Genomic DNA, 19,376 nt, shown 5'->3' with positions numbered 1-19,376 from the left:
TAAGTGCAGTTTGACTCGCCAGAAATCTGACTCTGGATTCAAGGGTGTCTTTTTTGTTTTCTGGTGGCGATCAAAGTGTGATGTCCTCATTTCACTGCAGGCGGCTTTGTTGCCTGTCTTCTTATATTTACTCTATAATTACACCAGAAGCCATCTAATACAAGCAAAATGTTGTAAAAGCAGTCTACAAAAATGGACTTTGCTGTGCCTTCCTCGTAATAATTTCTGCTAGATGACTCCGTTTAGTTCCACGGCAAAGACGCTAATGTGCCCGCCTGCAGTGACACAGACAGGGTTTAAGCTGTATTTCTCAATCTGATATATCATATTTGCTCTGCACTTTAATCCAAATGAACAGTTGGGTGACTGAGCAGTTTTAGAGGCTCCAGCCAACTGAAGTAAACACAGCCGGTTGTACGCTGCGGTCATGTGACTGCAGTGTTAGTCCAGGGGAACCTACGTAAGCTTGCGGCATAGCACTTGGCTTCCTGCCCTTCTGGCTGCAATAAGTGACACACACACAGACACACACTCGCACGCACACCACAAACTTTGTTATATCATCCTCCCACCTCTGCCCCGCCTCCGCTGTTGTGTTTGATACAGATTGGACTTGGACCTAGTGGAACATATGCTGTGACAATAGGGGATTTTGTTTTCTCGCGCTTCTCAGTTAAAGCTGTCCAGTAAAACAGATCTTCTGGCCAACACACGCACACATAGTGATAGTAGGTCACCGCCGTGCCCGTGTGATTCTGCTGAATCTTTTCTTAAAACCGAGTTACTTCTTCCTCTTGTTAGGGCTGTCCTCCACACAGGAAAACGTGCCCGGCTGTAAGCTCGAGTAAGCACCGACTTGATAAATAGATGCTGCTACGAGGTCTGAGACATGGGGTTTTCTCAGCAGCCAGGAGCATTAAATCTCCCAACTTCTGAAGGATTACAAAAAAGGATTATATAAATGTATTATTAACACAATTACCACTACATGTGTTGGTTTTTTTTGTCAGTATTTTCGGACATTTTTCATCTGAGCCCACTAATCCATGCAGCTGCCTGGGCTTAAATCACAATTGTGGTCGGCCATGAACTGTAAATTCAATAATGCATTTGCATGCATTTGTTCAGCACTGCCTTTTTATAGCCGTATAGCACTTACAAGAGTGACTATAGATACATGTGAATTCTACTATCAGTCTTTTCACTTGCACTTTGGAACTTAAACACAAGAAAACGATCGCATAGTAATCGTCATGGTTACTACAGCTATAAGGAACATTTGGGCTTCTGCAAAGACAGTGCGGTTGCTTTAACAGGGAAGTGTACAAACAGGAACAAACAGTAGTTCTTACTTTTTAAAGACTGCATTGGATGAGCAACATGTGAACGACACAGTCACTGTCTTATGTGAGTGTATCTAGGAAGAGCTATGCGAGCAGATACTGTTTAAATGCATTAAATACCAGGATTAATTAGCAGTTTACTTTATGATATGATCAAAGGTCCATAAAGCAAGTTCCACATACCCAGCTGCTAGTCAGCTGTATTAAAGGCTGTATCCCTGCACTGTTTTTTTTTTTTTTTTTTTTTTTTTTTTTTTTTTACTAAATGACATCAGAAACAGCAGTATGCGACATTACGTGATGGCAGAGCTTCAGTTCATCCTTTGTCATTTTTTTTTTTTTTTTTAATAAATAGGACAGGGGGAATGAATGAGAGAAAGAGGGGGAGAGAAAGAAAGAAAACCAAAGGGGAGAAGAGACGGTGAGAAGGGGGGGGAAGAGAGAGAAAAAAAAAAAGAACTCCTGGGTCACCTGTATGGAGAAAAAAAAAAACAAACAAAAAAAAAACAAACAGAGGAGACAGCAAACAACAAAGAGCAACATAATAATAGAGAAAACAAAGCACCATCACAATAAACTAGCTAGTCATAGATATCAATATTTACTAAATAATAAACGATATTGTGCAGCACGCAAGATAGACAGCGCACAGTGTGCTTTGAGATCTCTGTAAGATCTTTAACAAAGTCTTAATAATAAAGTCCTTTAAAAAAAGTTTCAGTTTTTAATGAGCAATTATAGAGAAGCTATATCAGATTCCCTTATGAGAGAAATGTGTAATATAACATTGCTGCCTTCATCGGTCCATTACAGGGACATTATTGTAGATTATTTGAGTGCTTGGACTCGTGGGAGAACCCCAAGTTCGATTCCAGCTGCTGGAATCACTCGGTAGTAGATTTTCTGAGCAGACAGACTGTGATCAGATGAGCTGCTGTGGATGGTTCTAAGGTTTAATGCTTTTTGTGGATTTAGCCATCATATTGTATAAGCACCTGTTACGTTGGAGATGCTTTCGAACCCCTGGTCATTGTCTAAAGACCATCAGCTGAAAATCACATTTTAAAATCTCTGCACTTATTGGCAATTATTTAGTTTTGCACACTTAATCACTGTGGTAGGCTGCCACTTATGAAACCCCTAAATGACATCACAGTCGACTGGGAAAGAGGAAGGAGTCACACGACAGATTGGAATAAAAAGACATGACAACCTGTCTAAAAGATTCAGTTATAAGAAAACGACGGACAAGTTACTGGGTAGGTGAGATCTCTTTTTTTCTGTCTTTAATGCATGTAGGTTTATGTAAAACTAGATAAGTTTACATAGTTTATCCAGTTTATTCTGATGTCAGTTTTCATAAGAAAAGGTCAAATTAGAAATGCAATACAGCACTGCTAGTCCCCAGCCTAGATAGAAAACAGACCTATTAATTGCACTTGTGTGAATACTATGCATTTAATTTTTGCTGAAAGCGTTTAACTTGTAATAATCTTGTGATTATTATTATTATTTGCCAAATTCCTTTACTTAAAAAAGTTACATATGCTGAGAACAAACTAGCAGCACACAGAGTTTTAAATCATTTCTGTCATGATCTCTTTTAAAACAAATCTGAGATCACACTGTTTCAACATGTTTTATAAGAGTTGAGAGTGAAAAGTGTTGCAATGAAGAGTTTATTTTTAATGTTTCACAGATGCAAACAAGACAGGATGAAACTCAGACAGAAACATCCACACTGCGTTAATGCAGGAGACGCACCACTGAAGAAAAAGAAAAAGCTTAATGGACAGACTTCTGTACCAATGAACACACAATCTAACAGTCAGAGTGTTAATGGGAAGGAAAGCCTAGAAGGAATCAAACATACTGGTGCTATTACATATAATGCAATGATCCAGAACAAAGGTCGGCGTCAGTCACTGACCACAACACAACGAAGGACGGATTTAACACAAGCAACCTGTTCACCTGACATGAAGCCACAAAGCTGCTTTGAAGAGTTTACACCTATCATCGCTGCTGATGAGTCTGATGACGAAACCTACCTGTTCCAGTGCTCCAGTGCAGGTCTGTACCAGTGCAGTGTGACCGGCCTGGTGTTTGTCATGAAGGCAGAAGGAGACGTGGTTTACAGGACTGTCCCTTGGAACAGGAGGCTGCTGGCCCAACACCACAAGAAGCCTGCAGGACCCCTGTTTGACATCAAATGTCAGCAGCAGTCTGTGTGTCAGCTTCATCTCCCACACTGTGAGCTCATCTCCACAGGTGGAGGTCAGTTCTTGAAGGTTGCACATGTGAAGGATGAAGGCATTGAGTTCATCCCCCCTCATCAGATAACAGAAACTCATGTTGTTATAAACATCACAGGGTTTTCTGGTTTTGGTAATGTGAAGGATGAAGACTCTCCCCCTGAACCAGTCCACGCTTTGGTTCTGCTCTTCTACAAACCTCCAGAAGAACTTAATCTCAGATCCTTCCTCAACGTATTGTTGTTGCCAAGGAACATCGTGATCCATGATGTTAAAAACAAGAGGAGGGAATTATTTGGTGAAGAGATGTTCATAGATGTACCCTCAAAATGTATTCTGTATCCAAAGCAGGTTTACACTCTGTCCACTGTTCCTGACGATGACCTGATTGTAGTTCAACCAAATGAGGCAGAGTTTGATGAGGAGCATAACTACTCCATCACAACCTTCCAGGTGATTTTAAAAACAATCATTACAGATATTAACCTGAGTGTGACACACCAGGGTAGCTCCAGCTGTATCTGGGAAAGAGAGGTTTGTCTTTTGCCCAACAGAGTTAGAGACATGACTGCTTCTCCAAAAAAGAGGCTTTTAAATGTAAGGAGCTCATTCATTGATATTCATTGATATCAGGACCTGTTCTCAGCAGTCTGATGGACAAACTCCTGGAGAAAGGGTTGATGGTTGATGGTGACAGGGAGGAAGCAGACGCAATGCAAAGCAGGAGCGATAGAGCTCGTTTTGTTATCGACACTGTGAGAAGGAAAGGTGAACCTGCCAGTTCACAGATGATTGAGTTTCTGCGTGAGCTTGACGCCTTCCTCCACAGAAATCTTTTTTTGATTTGACGCATCTGGCAAATTTTGTTATGTTTGCCTAGATCTGATATCGTCTTTCAGGCTTCAGCTACAACATCAATAACCACGAGTGATCCAGTGTCGCCCATGCATCATTGTGTTGGAGGTTGATTTTAGTTAAATTTGTCCAAATAGGACTAATGCAGCTTTTTTGATCTTTAAGCAAAGTTTAATCCAGACCTTTATCTTCAGACTGAAATCTGATTTGTACCTTGTGGTGAATCCTCTTGGGGATTTTTGTTTCTTTGTTTTGTGTTTTTGTTTGTTTATGATACGTACACATAGACCATTGTTGTGAGTGCGCACGCCAGGGGCTGACACATTAATACAGCCATATTTCACACATGACTATGAAAGGCGGAAGAGGAAGTAGTTCCTTCCAATGCAGACAATCCGAATGTTATAGTTTCTATCCACTGTGTTCCTGTTAATCATAAACTACAAATTTACCATAAATTACTAAAATATCGATATTTTAATATGAGAATCGATTCTAGAACATAAATGATTGGTATCGGAGGAATCGATATTTCAGGCATTTCAGAATTATGCTGCATTTTTCTGACTTTTTCTTTCAAGTCTCTCCATCTCTCCTCCACCTTTAACCTTCTTCCGTTACCCTATTTCATCAGCCAACTTAAGTTGTCATCGGAGAAGCAGGGAGACCTCCTATAAGACCCTGCAAACAATTAATAGGTGCTTAAAGAAGAGCATGGAGGAATCCTGAGAACTGCGTGGGGTTGTTCCTCTCATTTAATTCATAATGTTGTTGATGGTTCATGCAAATCCACTGGTGAACAACACGAGACGGTTATTGTCACGTTACTTAAAGTTTTGCTGACAGTTGTGGTACTCTGTACATCTGCGCCACAATGTATGCATGTGCGGTCTGTTCAAAACTAGTTAATGCCATCAATTCCAAAAAAAAGAGGATGTGGTAAAGAAAAGCACATTTCACAGACAACCACCCAAACCCCGATTTTAACCAGAGAAAAGAAAAAAATAATTAATGTAAAAGTAAGGATTTGAACTGTACATTTGAGAAGCTATTTTAAAAACATTTAGACTATATTTGTAATTATTGCTCTCCGCTAATACTTTTAAATTCTCCATAATTATGCTTTGGGTAAAGCTTTAATTTGACTTGATTTCCCAGCTGCACTTGTCCAAGTTATGACTTCAACTTTGCTCTGTAAGGTTTGTTGAAAATAGTAAAGAATAATAATAAAGGCCTTCAGGAAAAAAAGTTATTTTTAATCATCCATCTTTATCCCATGTACAAGTCAGTTATTGTGAAAAGTTTCTGTTTACGGTAAACTTAAACCTATGTTCCTACCATCGCCATCATCGCCAACATGACGCGTTTTTGGAGTTTGACAGGTTTTTTTGTTCCATGAACAAAAATTTTTTGTTTGTTCCACAAACAAAAAATAATAAAAGTTTTACAAACACTTTTATCATTTCGTTTGAGAAAATAACAGAAAATAAAGAAGCACAATATTAACATATATTTTCCTCTTTTTTCACAGTGAAAATAAAAACAAAATTGTAATCATGTGACGTATGAATGAAACTGAAAGAAAAACCATGACGTCTGCTGTTACGTATAATCATATTGTTGGTGAAACGCTTTCGTGTTCTCCACTTTTCGGATATTTCACTCAATTCATTGAAATTCTCATATAAACATTATGAATATTTCAGAAACTTTTACGTACACAGGAAGCTGCATCATGTTTGTGTTTACATAAAATATTATATCTCTTACATAAAACCGCTGAGTTATGAAACAGTTTGCGTGGTAAACAGCTCTTTGAGTAGACTTATGTTCTAATATTTTAGTATCAGATTCACTATCAGAAATGTGTGATGTAACATTGCTGCCTTTCTCGCTCCATTGCAGTGACATTATTTAAGCTTTGAGCTTAGACTTGTGGGGGAACTCTAAGTTCCAGTCTACCTGAGGGAATCACTCACTTTAAACTAAGTCATGTACATTTTGAGCTCCAGCAGATTTTCTGTGCAGACAGATAGTAATCAGATTACTTGATGATGATTTCTAAATTTTTTCTGCTTTTTGCCATCTTTGTACATCACATGGCAAATGGAAACAAGTGTTCATCTTGTCCAGTTTTCCTTTAAGTGAAGTATTTCATGTACTGGAACAGTTTCACTCTCGGTAAGGGTGGACTTATTCCAGGAGTAAGTTCACCCAGGAATTTGACAGAGGGGTGAACTCTGTCTATATACAGGGAGTGCAGAATTTTTAGGCAAATGAGTATTTTGTCCACATCATCCTCTTCATGCATGTTGTCTTACTCCAAGCTGTATAGGCTCGAAAGCCTACTACCAATTAAGCATATTAGGTGATGTGCATCTCTGTAATGAGAAGGGGTGTGGTCTAATGACATCAACACCCTATATCAGGTGTGCATAATTATTAAGCAACGTCCTTTCCTTTGGCAAAATGGGTCAAAAGAAGGACTTGACAGGCTCAGAAAAGTCAAAACTAGTGAGATATCTTGCAGAGGGATGCAGCAGTCTCAAAATTGCAAAGCTTCTGAAGCGTGATCATCGAACAATCAAGCGTTTCATTCAAAATAGTCAACAGGGTCGCAAGAAGCGTGTGGAAAAACCAAGGCGTAAAATAACTGCCCATGAACTGAGAAAAGTCAAGCGTGCAGCTGCCAAGATGCCACTTGCCACCAGTTTGGCCATATTTCAGAGCTGCAACATCACTGGAGTGCCCAAAAGCACAAGGTGTGCAATACTCAGAGACATGGCCAAGGTAAGAAAGGCTGAAAGACGACCACCACTGAACAAGACACACAAGCTGAAACGTCAAGACTGGGCCAAGAAATATCTCAAGACTGGTTTTTCTAAGGTTTTATGGACTGATGAAATGAGAGTGAGTCTTGATGGGCCAGATGGATGGGCCCGTGGCTGGATTGGTAAAGGGCAGAGAGCTCCAGTCCCACTCAGACGCCAGCAAGGTGGAGGTGGAGTACTGGTTTGGGCTGGTATCATCAAAGATGAGCTTGTGGGGCCTTTTCGGGTTGAGGATGGAGTCAAGCTGAACTCCCAGTCCTACTGCCAGTTTCTGGAAGACACCTTCTTCAAGCAGTGGTACAGGAAGAAGTCTGCATCCTTCAACAAAAACATGATTTTCATGCAGGACAATGCTCCATCACACGCATCCAAGTACTCCACAGCGTGGCTGCAAGAAAGGGTATAAAAGAAGAAAAACTAATGACATGGCCTCCTTGTTCACCTGATCTGAACCCCATTGAGAACCTGTGGTCCATCATCAAATGTGAGATTTACAAGGAGGGAAAACAGTACACCTCTCTGAACAGTGTCTGGGAGGCTGTGGTTGCTGCTGCACGCAATGTTGATGGTGAACAGATCAAAACACTGACAGAATAACACGAAGAAGAAGGCTAGGCAGAGAGACGCGGAGGGACACTAAATGACACGGGGAAACACAGAGTCATGTGGAGAAACGCAGATGATGCGATGAGTAGCACAGGCAGACACACACAATAAATACACACACCAGGTAATCAGGAAATGGCACACAGGAGGGGACACAGCGGGAGAGAAAACCGGGAGAGGACACAGGTTGCGAAAACAGAAACACTAAACACACGACTAAGAACAAATACAAAACAGCAGAAACTGGAAAAATAAAACAATAAACTCAGAACACTGGGTCAACGACCCAGGACCATGACAGTTCTTAGTATCAGACCAGTTTGATTCATGCTACAGAGCAAAGAGTCGCAATCCTTCAGACACACACACACTGTAGTTTTCTGTCAGAGTTTCACGTGTCGCTTTTTTTCACCCATTAAAATAAATTCTATTAAATAGATTTGCTGTTGTATTTGTTTTTGCTGCAAGCCTCTGCTCACACCTTAAAAATCACCCTGCTCACTATTGATATTTGACTTTTAATTTAGTTATTTATTTAATAACTTATTTATTATTTATTTAAAAGTTAAGTATAAACTCAGTGACTTCTTTGGTTTATTAATTGAACTAATAACTTATCCAGCTTTCCCAGCCGTTTTGATTATTTTTAATTAACTGTGAACCAATAATGAAAATGAAAGATACTAGCGGAGTTTTTCCTTTGTAGACAGAACAATGAAGTAATTTCAACATACCAAGGACATCTTGTCCTTATCAGCAATTCACTTACTGGAAACCAGATAAGCCATTTATCCCATACCTGACACCAGCTGTCAGGGTAAGCAGTCTCACAAAAGCTTTTGTCAACATTGTCAGCCTGGCGTTTGAAATTATACTGTTAAATTTACTGTAAATGTGTGTGTGTCCTGTATAATCTCTTTGGTCAGTCTACAAAAGTGCTCATATTTTTGGCGTGTTTGGCCTATTTAAAAGGAAAGCTAGCAAAAATGTTCAAAAACCTCTCAGTACTCAACTTCTGTTCTCATACATGCTCCATTAAATTCATATTTACATATGCCGAATACTCTTAGTTATTTACTGAGCTGTAGCCCTGACCTTGTTAACAGTCTTAACAATTTCAATAAGTTAACAATAAGTAGAAAAATAAAAGTCAAAGGTGGGATCAGAATAATTGTAAATTAAACTAATTAACTAGCTAACTAACTGTAAATTGAAGGTCAACAAGTAATACTCCATTACTACTCTACTCCACTGTATGCAACAAACTTTTTTAGATGGTAAGGAATAATGCTTTGTTCATTAATCAATATTTATTAATTTATTTGTTTTTTGCTAATCGATATAAAATGGAAACTTTAACACTGACACTCCTATTGTGTGCGAACCACGGTCTCAGGAGTCTTCAGTGCTCAAGAAACCCGGCTGATCAGCAGGTGTTGGTTTAATCAATTGTTTAACATAAGTTACTAAACAATGTACCCAGGTGTGAGGCGAGCATCATCATAACACTAAAACTTAACACTTAAGTTAACTTAACGAGCTCCCAGTTTCACTTTGTTGTTCAGGCCTCAGGTTTGAAGTAGTTTTTCCTTATGAAATCAGAAAGTAGTGGAGGTCAGTCCTTGATTCAGTGATGAGGACAGTGAGTTCACATGCCCTCAAAAGACAAGGCAAAGTCAAGTTGCTGACCTAGTATGAGTAATGGTCTTGTACTTCTAAAGACAATGAAAACATTCCAGTTACAATGTGACTCTTACAGATCACATCAGGGCTTCATTCCATGGTGTTAGTAAGGTATGAAGGTTATGAGTCTGTAGGTTCTCAGTCTGACTCACTGCAGCCCTGCTCATTCTTTACATTATCATCAGTGTCTGTCTGCCCAACTGTCTGACACCAGCTGATAAGAATGCCTTTCTAAATATTTAGCCTCTGTTTTCTATCATTATTATTACACTGAAATTCAATCCGATTCAATATAAATTGTATAGCGCCAAATCAAAAGTGCTCTGAAGGTGCTTTATATTGTAAGGTAGACCCTACAATGACACAATGATCTCCCTTGAGTTCATGCATGGGGTTAAAAAATGCCTCCAGATGTAGACACCACAGTTACTGATCAACACACATTTTATCTGCTTAATTCATTTTTCCTGTAAATGGTTAATTACAGTGAAATAAAGGACTCTCCATACAAATTTTTCCCTGCAGTTAATCCAAGCATACAGTGTCTGTGCGCTATGGTGGCCCTGAAAGTAAGCAGCAATTATTCCAATTTTCTTTTATGTGTTTTTGCATCTTTTTTCTCATTGCTGGTTTTTTCTCAAGTTGTACTCCATTTCACTGCTTGGGGCCACCATAATGTCATCTAAAAGGCAGCAATATAGAAGCAAGAGCTCACATTTATCATGGGTCAGACCAACCACATGTCCCGTATATGATAACCAGTTTGTTTCTTTCCGTTCAGTTTACTCACAAACTCTGTGTTTTATTCTCTGTCAGACTCCTGTTACGTTGCTCTTTGGTGTTTTGCTCAGTGAAGGCAGGCTGTGAGAATGAATCAGGAAGCAGGAAGCTGTGAAGGAGAGCTGGAGGTCAGAATTACATGTCAGGGTTTTGGTAGCTGGCAGTCAGTCCTGATCACCTTCACTAAATCCCTGTCCAACAAAGCAGTATTGAGGCCTTATTGATTTAACTTGAGCTCCAGTCCTGAGTTTTATGTTTATGTGGGTGGTTCAGTTTTTTCTGGGATACATTGCCATGGTAACCTATGGTCAAAATAAGAGATCCGTATAAATGCCCAGGGACCAATCGAATTTGTAAAAAATAGCATCACCTGGATTAGTGAGAGGCAAGATCCCTCAGACGTCAGTGGGTGGATGGTGTCTAATGCTTTTAAGAGCATCAGAAGTTTCTGTATTCACCCAAAAAACATCAGGAAAAAATATCAGTTCTTAGAAGCAACATAATACTCACAAATTTATTGTTTATACATATCAATATAGGTGACCTTTTATTAGGTTTGGTAGTAGACCAAGTCTGTGTGTGACTTGTGTTTTGTGTCGTACAGATAAGCATTCGTCTAATGGAATCGCAGGTTAGAACAATGTAGCTTTAACACTGAGATTTCCACAGTCAGCGTTTTTGAAGAGCAATGGTGAATGCATGTCATTCTAAAAGTACCGTAGCAAAGTTTAAGGCTATCATTTATTCAATGTTATGTGCCAACTAAGCAAACAGCAGCTGCTGCTACTCCCTCAACAGTCGATTGTCCTGTTTATTCTGGTTCTTCCTGCACGCAAACATCACAAGACGCTCATTCTCGAGTTACTTAAAGTTTTGCGGGTGACAGTCTGTACTTCTGCGTGACAATGTATACATATGTGGTCTGTTCATCAGGGATTCCCAAACGCTGACACTGTCCACAACACAACGGGTAAATGGCATCGCCTCAAAAAAGAGGACGTGGTTTAAATAAGTAAAGAAATGTTCAGGCCACAAATAACCACAACATAAACACTTGTTTGTTTAAAACTCAGATGTTAATCAAAAAGAAGAAAAATATGAATACATTTAAAAGTTAGTTTTTGATCTGTAAATTAGAAAATTGTTTTGTTCCCGGGTGCAGCACTGTTTTTCTTTGAAGTCTCTCCCTCTTTCCTCCACCTTTAATCTTCTTTGAAATATTTGAAATATTATCATCAGAGATGCAGAAAGACCCTGCGTGTGCAATGCGTGTAGCTTTGAGCCCCAGAAACAATCAACAGATGCTGATCGTATTGAGTTTCATGCAAACAACCATAGACACTCATTCTCCTCTTAAAGTTTCGCATGTAACACTCTTGTTTCTGCGTGACAATGTATACACGTGTGGTCTATTCATCAGGGATTTCCAAAAGTCACACTGGTCACATCAAAATGGGTTAATCTATCACTTAAGAAAAAGGTGATAAATTGAGTACACAACCACAAACTATGTAAACACTTATTTAAAACTCAGATTTTAATCAAAGAGGAATAGGAATACGATTAAAAGTAAAAATTTGAACTCTAAATTCAGGAAGCTATTTTAAAAAAAACAAAAAAAACTATATATATATATATATATATATATATATATATATAGCTATATATATATATATGGGCTTGGAGTTGGCCTCTAGTGTTGTTCTGCATAGGCCTGAACCCCCTCAGTGAGATCATTAACAAGACTGGCTACGGATACCGACTACAGAACGGAGCAGTTGTCAGCCACCTCCTGTACATGGATGACATCAAGCTGTATGCCAAGAGTGAACGAGACATCGATTCACTGATCCACACTACCAGGCTATACAGCAATGACATTGGAATGTCGTTCGGACTGGAGAAGTGTAGTCGGATGGTAACAAAGAGAGGGAAGGTAGTCAGAACTGAGGGGATTGAACTACCAGAAGGCAACATTGCAGACATAGAGGACAGTTACAAGTACTTGGGGATCCCACAGGCGAATGGGAACCATGAAGAGGCCGCTAGAAAAGCTGCAACCACCAAGTACCTGCAGAGGGTCAGGCAAGTCCTGAGGAGTCAGCTGAATGGTAAGAACAAGATCCGGGCCATCAACACGTACGCCCTGCCCGTGATCAGGTACCCTGCTGGGGTAATAGGCTGGCCAAAGGAGGAGATAGAAGCCACTGACATAAAGACAAGAAAGCTCCTTACCATGCATGGAGGGTTTCACCCCAAATCCAGCACCCTGAGGCTGTACGCTAAGCGGAAGGAAGGGGGCCGGGGACTGGTGAGTGTCAGCACCACAGTCCAGGATGAGACAACGAACATCCAAGAATACATTAGGAAGATGGCCCCAACTGACCGAGTGCTCAGTGAATACCTCAGGCAGCAGAAACCCAAGAAAGAGGAGGGAGACGAGAAACCATCATGGAAGGACAGGCCCCTGCACGGTATGTACCACCGGCAGATAGAGGAGGTGGCTGATATCCAGAAATCCTACCAGTGGCTGGACAAAGCTGGACTGAAAGACAGCACAGAGGCACTAATCATGGCAGCACAAGAACAAGCTCTGAGCACAAGATCCATAGAGGCTGGGGTCTATCACACCAGGCAAGACCCCAGGTGCAGGCTGTGTAAAGATGCCCCAGAGACAATCCAGCACATAACAGCAGGGTGCAAGATGCTAGCAGGCAAGGCATACATGGAACGCCATAACCAAGTGGCCGGCATAGTGTACAGGAACATCTGTGCCGAGTATAACCTGGAAGTCCCGAGGTCAAAATGGGAGATGCCCCCAAGGGTGGTGGAGAATGACCGAGCTAAGATCCTGTGGGACTTCCAGATACAGACGGACAAAATGGTGGTGGCTAACCAACCGGACATAGTGGTGGTAGACAAACAGAAGAAGACGGCCGTAGTGATCGATGTAGCGGTTCCGAATGACAGCAATATCAGGAAGAAGGAACACGAGAAGCTGGAGAAATACCAAGGGCTCAGAGAAGAGCTCGAGAGGATGTGGAGGGTGAAGGTAACGGTGGTCCCCGTGGTAATCGGAGCACTAGGTGCGGTGACTCCCAAGCTAGGCGAGTGGCTCCAGCAGATCCCGGGAACAACATCGGAGATCTCTGTCCAGAAGAGCGCAGTCCTGGGAACAGCTAAGATGCTGCGCAGGACCCTCAAGCTCCCAGGCCTCTGGTAGAGGACCCGAGCTTGAAGGATAAACCGCCCGCAGGGGCGTGCTGGGTGTTTTTTTTTTTTTATATATATATAGCAGCTGGATAGCGTAGTGGTTAGACTACACGCCTTTGGAACAGAGGATCGCAAGTTCGATTCCTGCCTGGGGCGTCTGTATCCAGTAAGGGTCCTAAGGCTAGACCCCCTATGCTAAGCAAGCCTACCGCAGACATGAGCGAGACAGATAAATATGAAGGCATGCCGGCTCGGACGTCGCCCGGATCAACAAGGTCCGCGTCAGGTGTTGAGGAACCAGGGCACCCTGACGAAAAGTGGGCTACTGGAACAAGAAGGCATCGGTGGGCAAGAGACGAAAACAGGGCGTTGTTGGAATGCTACTATGCAAGTAACCCCGGCGGAAGGGGCTACATGAATAGGATGAGGGACCTATGGATTCTTCGATACCCAACATCCACAATGACGGCGAAACAACTAGTAGCTCAGTGTTCCAACATTCGAAAGAAGGGACTGCTCTCACAGCTAGAGATTGACGAGGTACAACACAAATGCTACGGCAAGGAGGAGTCAGGACGCCAGGTCAGGGGGGAGATATCATCACCCCCACCCGAGATTGGGTACATAGCCCCAAGTGCGATAGGAGAAGGATCGTTGAGTGCGAGAGGAACTGACCTGAAAAATAGGATCATGGCCAAGCTTGAAACCTGGATCCCGCGTAGCCGGTTACCAAGATTACGTGAAGTTCCCTCAGAAGGTCTGCTAGATGATGTTAATGCAGCACTACGGACAATACCTACAACCACGATTACCGACACTAACAAGCTGATCTACAATACGGCAACAGTGATCAGTGAGATGCTTGGCTACAAGTTGAACAGCGACAAGGGGCAGTACCCTCCATGGAGAAGGAGGCTAGAGGGCAAGATCAAAGTAGCACGGAGGGAGGTTAGCCAACTAACGGAGTTGCAGAAAGGTGCGACAAATAAGGTGCCTAAGAAATACAGCAAGCTGTCCATACCTGAGGCCTTGGAAACTGCCAAGCAAAGACTCACAGCCTTGGCCAGCCGCTTGAGGAGGTACACCAGAGAGATAGAAGGCAGGAGAATAAACCAGCTGTTCTCCACAGAACCAGCAAAGGTGTACTCTCAGTGGCAAGGGAACAATAAGAGAACAGCACCACCAAGGCTGGAGACGGAGCAATACTGGAAGAGCATATGGGAGAAGGATGCAACCCATAACGGCAATGCTCAGTGGCTAGAGGATCTGAGGGCTGACCACAGCGACCTCCCTGAACAGGGTCCAGTAACCATCACAGTGGCAGATATCCAAGAAAGGGTCTCCAGTATGAAGAGTTGGACAGCACCAGGGCCCGACATGGTTCACGCCTACTGGCTGAAGAAGCTGACTGCACTCCACGAGCGTCTGGCAGCACAAATGAACCAGCTGCTAGTTAACGAGAGACACCCGGAATGGCTAACTGAAGGCCGGACGGTCCTGATCCCCAAGGACCCCAAGAAGGGACCGGTCCCCTCCAACTACCGACCAATAACCTGCCTCAGTACTACATGGAAGCTCCTGTCAGGCATCATATCGGCTAAGATGAACAGGCACATGGGTCAATACATGAGCGGGACACAGAAAGGAATTGGCAAGAATACCAGAGGCGCAAAACACCAGCTACTGGTAGACAGAACAATCAGCCGAGACTGCAAGACCAGACTGACCAACCTGTGCACTGCCTGGATTGATTACAAGAAGGCCTATGACTCAATGCCCCACAGCTGGATACTGGAATGCCTAGAATTGTACAAGATCAATGGGACCCTAAGAGCCTTCATCAGGAACTCAATGGGGATGTGGCGTACAACACTAGAGGCCAACTCCAAGCCCATAGCACAAGTCACCATCAAGTGCGGGATCTACCAAGGAGATGCTCTGTCCCCACTGCTGTTCTGCATAGGCCTGAACCCCCTCAGTGAGATCATTAACAAGACTGGCTACGGATACCGACTACAGAACGGAGCAGTTGTCAGCCACCTCCTGTACATGGATGACATCAAGCTGTATGCCAAGAGTGAACGAGACATCGATTCACTGATCCACACTACCAGGCTATACAGCAATGACATTGGAATGTCGTTCGGACTGGAGAAGTGTAGTCGGATGGTAACAAAGAGAGGGAAGGTAGTCAGAACTGAGGGGATTGAACTACCAGAAGGCAACATTGCAGACATAGAGGACAGTTACAAGTACTTGGGGATCCCACAGGCGAATGGGAACCATGAAGAGGCCGCTAGAAAAGCTGCAACCACCAAGTACCTGCAGAGGGTCAGGCAAGTCCTGAGGAGTCAGCTGAATGGTAAGAACAAGATCCGGGCCATCAACACGTACGCCCTGCCCGTGATCAGGTACCCTGCTGGGGTAATAGGCTGGCCAAAGGAGGAGATAGAAGCCACTGACATAAAGACAAGAAAGCTCCTTACCATGCATGGAGGGTTTCACCCCAAATCCAGCACCCTGAGGCTGTACGCTAAGCGGAAGGAAGGGGGCCGGGGACTGGTGAGTGTCAGCACCACAGTCCAGGATGAGACAACGAACATCCAAGAATACATTAGGAAGATGGCCCCAACTGACCGAGTGCTCAGTGAATACCTCAGGCAGCAGAAACCCAAGAAAGAGGAGGGAGACGAGGAACCATCATGGAAGGACAGGCCCCTGCACGGTATGTACCACCGGCAGATAGAGGAGGTGGCTGATATCCAGAAATCCTACCAGTGGCTGGACAAAGCTGGACTGAAAGACAGCACAGAGGCACTAATCATGGCAGCACAAGAACAAGCTCTGAGCACAAGATCCATAGAGGCTGGGGTCTATCACACCAGGCAAGACCCCAGGTGCAGGCTGTGTAAAGATGCCCCAGAGACAATCCAGCACATAACAGCAGGGTGCAAGATGCTAGCAGGCAAGGCATACATGGAACGCCATAACCAAGTGGCCGGCATAGTGTACAGGAACATCTGTGCCGAGTATAACCTGGAAGTCCCGAGGTCAAAATGGGAGATGCCCCCAAGGGTGGTGGAGAATGACCGAGCTAAGATCCTGTGGGACTTCCAGATACAGACGGACAAAATGGTGGTGGCTAACCAACCGGACATAGTGGTGGTAGACAAACAGAAGAAGATGGCCGTAGTGATCGATGTAGCGGTTCCGAATGACAGCAATATCAGGAAGAAGGAACACGAGAAGCTGGAGAAATACCAAGGGCTCAGAGAAGAGCTCGAGAGGATGTGGAGGGTGAAGGTAACGGTGGTCCCCGTGGTAATCGGAGCACTAGGTGCGGTGACTCCCAAGCTAGGCGAGTGGCTCCAGCAGATCCCAGGAACAACATCGGAGATCTCTGTCCAGAAGAGCGCAGTCCTGGGAACAGCTAAGATACTGCGCAGGACCCTCAAGCTCCCAGGCCTCTGGTAGAGGACCCGAGCTTGAAGGATAAACCGCCCGCAGGGGCGTGCTGGGTGTTTTTATATATATATATATATATATATATATATATATATATTAGGGGTGCAACGATATTCGTATCGATATTGAACCGTTCGATACAGTGCTTTCGGTTCGGTACGCATATGTATCGAACAATACAATTTTTTTCAATTTTTTTTTTTTTTTTTTTTTTTTTTTGTGTCCCGTTTGGATCTATAGCCATCAGAATTGTTGTCTTGAGGCCAAGAAAGATGCCAAGAGGATTTATTTTAAGTGGATCATCATATTGGTCCATTTGATTGACCTTTATTATAATTATGAATTTATTTTATTTTCAGTTGCAAACGGGACAGACATGACTGTGGGATAGGACAGGGGGAAAGAATGAAAGAAAGAGGGGGAGAGAAAGAAAGAAAACCAAAGGGGAGAAAAAAAAAGAACAATACAAAATTTGTAATTTATTTTATCAACTTTCCTTCTGACGATGCTGTCTGTGTTGAGCGCTCAGTGAATCTGCATTTGACTACTCCGCCTAGGCTCGAGAGTGCAGCCTAGGCGGAGTAGTCGAACGCAGATTCACTGAGCACTCAACACAGACAGCATCGTCAGAAGGAAGAGCGCAGGGCAAGCTAGCGAGACAGAAGTTGACCTCCCCACTCTCATTCAGATCTGGCGTTTGGAATTATTTTGGTTTTCATGTGACGTATGACCCTGAAGGTAAGCGAGTCATGGACTAAAGTAAAACAGTATGTTGGATGTGCCATGCAATGCTCAATTACATGGGTGGGAGCTAGTGTGTTAGCGCAGTTAGCTCGTTAACGTGTTGGCCGTCTAGCCCCTCTGTATAGGGTAGCTCGTTAACGGAGATTTGCCGTGTTGTGGCGTTAAGGTCATTTCAACGAGATTAACCTGAAAGCACTAGTGGGAACACAACGAATATGACTGCACATTTACACCGACATCATCCTAGTGCAAAGACAAAAACAACAAGCATGCTACAAACTTTAGCCGAGTCATTTAGACAGCTGTTAGCACAGGATTCTCCTTATGGAGACCTGATATGTTTAATATGCTGCTGAGAATATAGCCCAGAAGAAGCGGATAGTATAGCTTTTATTTTGGAAAGAGACATTTCTCTGTAATAAACTCTCTTTTCCAAAGATGAGTGATTCCTCAATCAGATACAGGGCTCGCAATATCGCTAGCCCGACGTCCCGGGGCTATCTCTGCCCTGCCTGTCGGGCTATTGTAGGAAGGAAAAATATATGTCAATGCTTTTGCATTCTTTCAGAAATGTAGCTGGGTAATTATGTCATTGGGTGAGCCACTGTCAATATGTGACATATTGAAATCGTGTTTGAATTTGCGCTTGTTTTTTTGCTTTCACTTTGCAATCGTGCGAACTGTGTATAGAGAGCGACAGCACTGATCTGTGAGTGATGATAATTTGTGCACCAATTCCTCTGACATCATCTTATTAATTGTTAGCTTACTATGCAAACATGACAAGTGAAATCTCCCGCAGCTTAAACATGTGAGAGGTTGATCGCGCAGAGAATCGCTGAGCTTATGTGAGTGCGGCAGGATATATATTTCACTACGATGACCTGGATGACTGAGAACCTTCACAGACAGATATATATTTTAGTTCTGCTGAGCCAAATAAGACAGGTCAGGGTGAAGAAGTGACAGCCAAAGAAAAGCTTATCACAAAACGGAGAAGTTATGACAAATCAGACTATAAGGCAAAAAGAAAGTGCAGCTTTATGGTTTCATGGACAAAAGAATTTCTGTGGCTGCAATATGACGAGCTAAAAAACAACACGCACAAGGGTTAGGGTTAAATTTAAAAACTGTACTTTTGTGTTAAAATATATATTTATAATTTTAATAAATGACAAATTAAAAAGGCATGAACATTTTTTTTTGTATCGAAAAAATATCGAACCGTGACACCAAAGTATCGAACCGAACCGAACCGTGAATTTTGTGTATCGTTGCACCCCTAATATATATATATATATATATATATATATATATATATATATCAAAGAGAGGGAAGGTAGTCAGAACTGAGGGGATTGAACTACCAGAAGGCAACATTGCAGACATAGAGGACAGTTACAAGTACTTGGGGATCCCGCAGGCAAATGGGAACCATGAAGAGGCCACTAGAAAAGCTGCAACCACCAAGTACCTGCAGAGGGTCAGGCAAGTCCTGAGGAGTCAGCTGAATGGTAAGAACAAGATCCGGGCCATCAACACGTACGCCCTGCCCGTGATCAGGTACCCTGCTGGGGTAATAGGCTGGCCAAAGGAGGAGA

The 19,376-nt window shown here is 42.7% G+C and overlaps 1 pseudogene; it reads left to right on the top strand.

Moving 5' to 3' along the window:
- Positions 1 to 3,058: 3,058 nt before the first annotated feature.
- Positions 3,059 to 4,446, top strand: LOC146625934 (NACHT, LRR and PYD domains-containing protein 1b allele 3-like; annotated as a pseudogene).
- Positions 4,447 to 19,376: the final 14,930 nt, after the last annotated feature.

The sequence above is a fragment of the Diplotaxodon limnothrissa genome, linkage group LG9 (genome assembly GCF_057381915.1).
Source record: "Diplotaxodon limnothrissa isolate DT_005_m linkage group LG9, D_limnothrissa_male_GT1.1, whole genome shotgun sequence".
NCBI classification, from domain to species: Eukaryota; Metazoa; Chordata; class Actinopteri; order Cichliformes; family Cichlidae; genus Diplotaxodon; species Diplotaxodon limnothrissa.
This window is presented reverse-complemented; position numbering and strand designations above follow the sequence as displayed.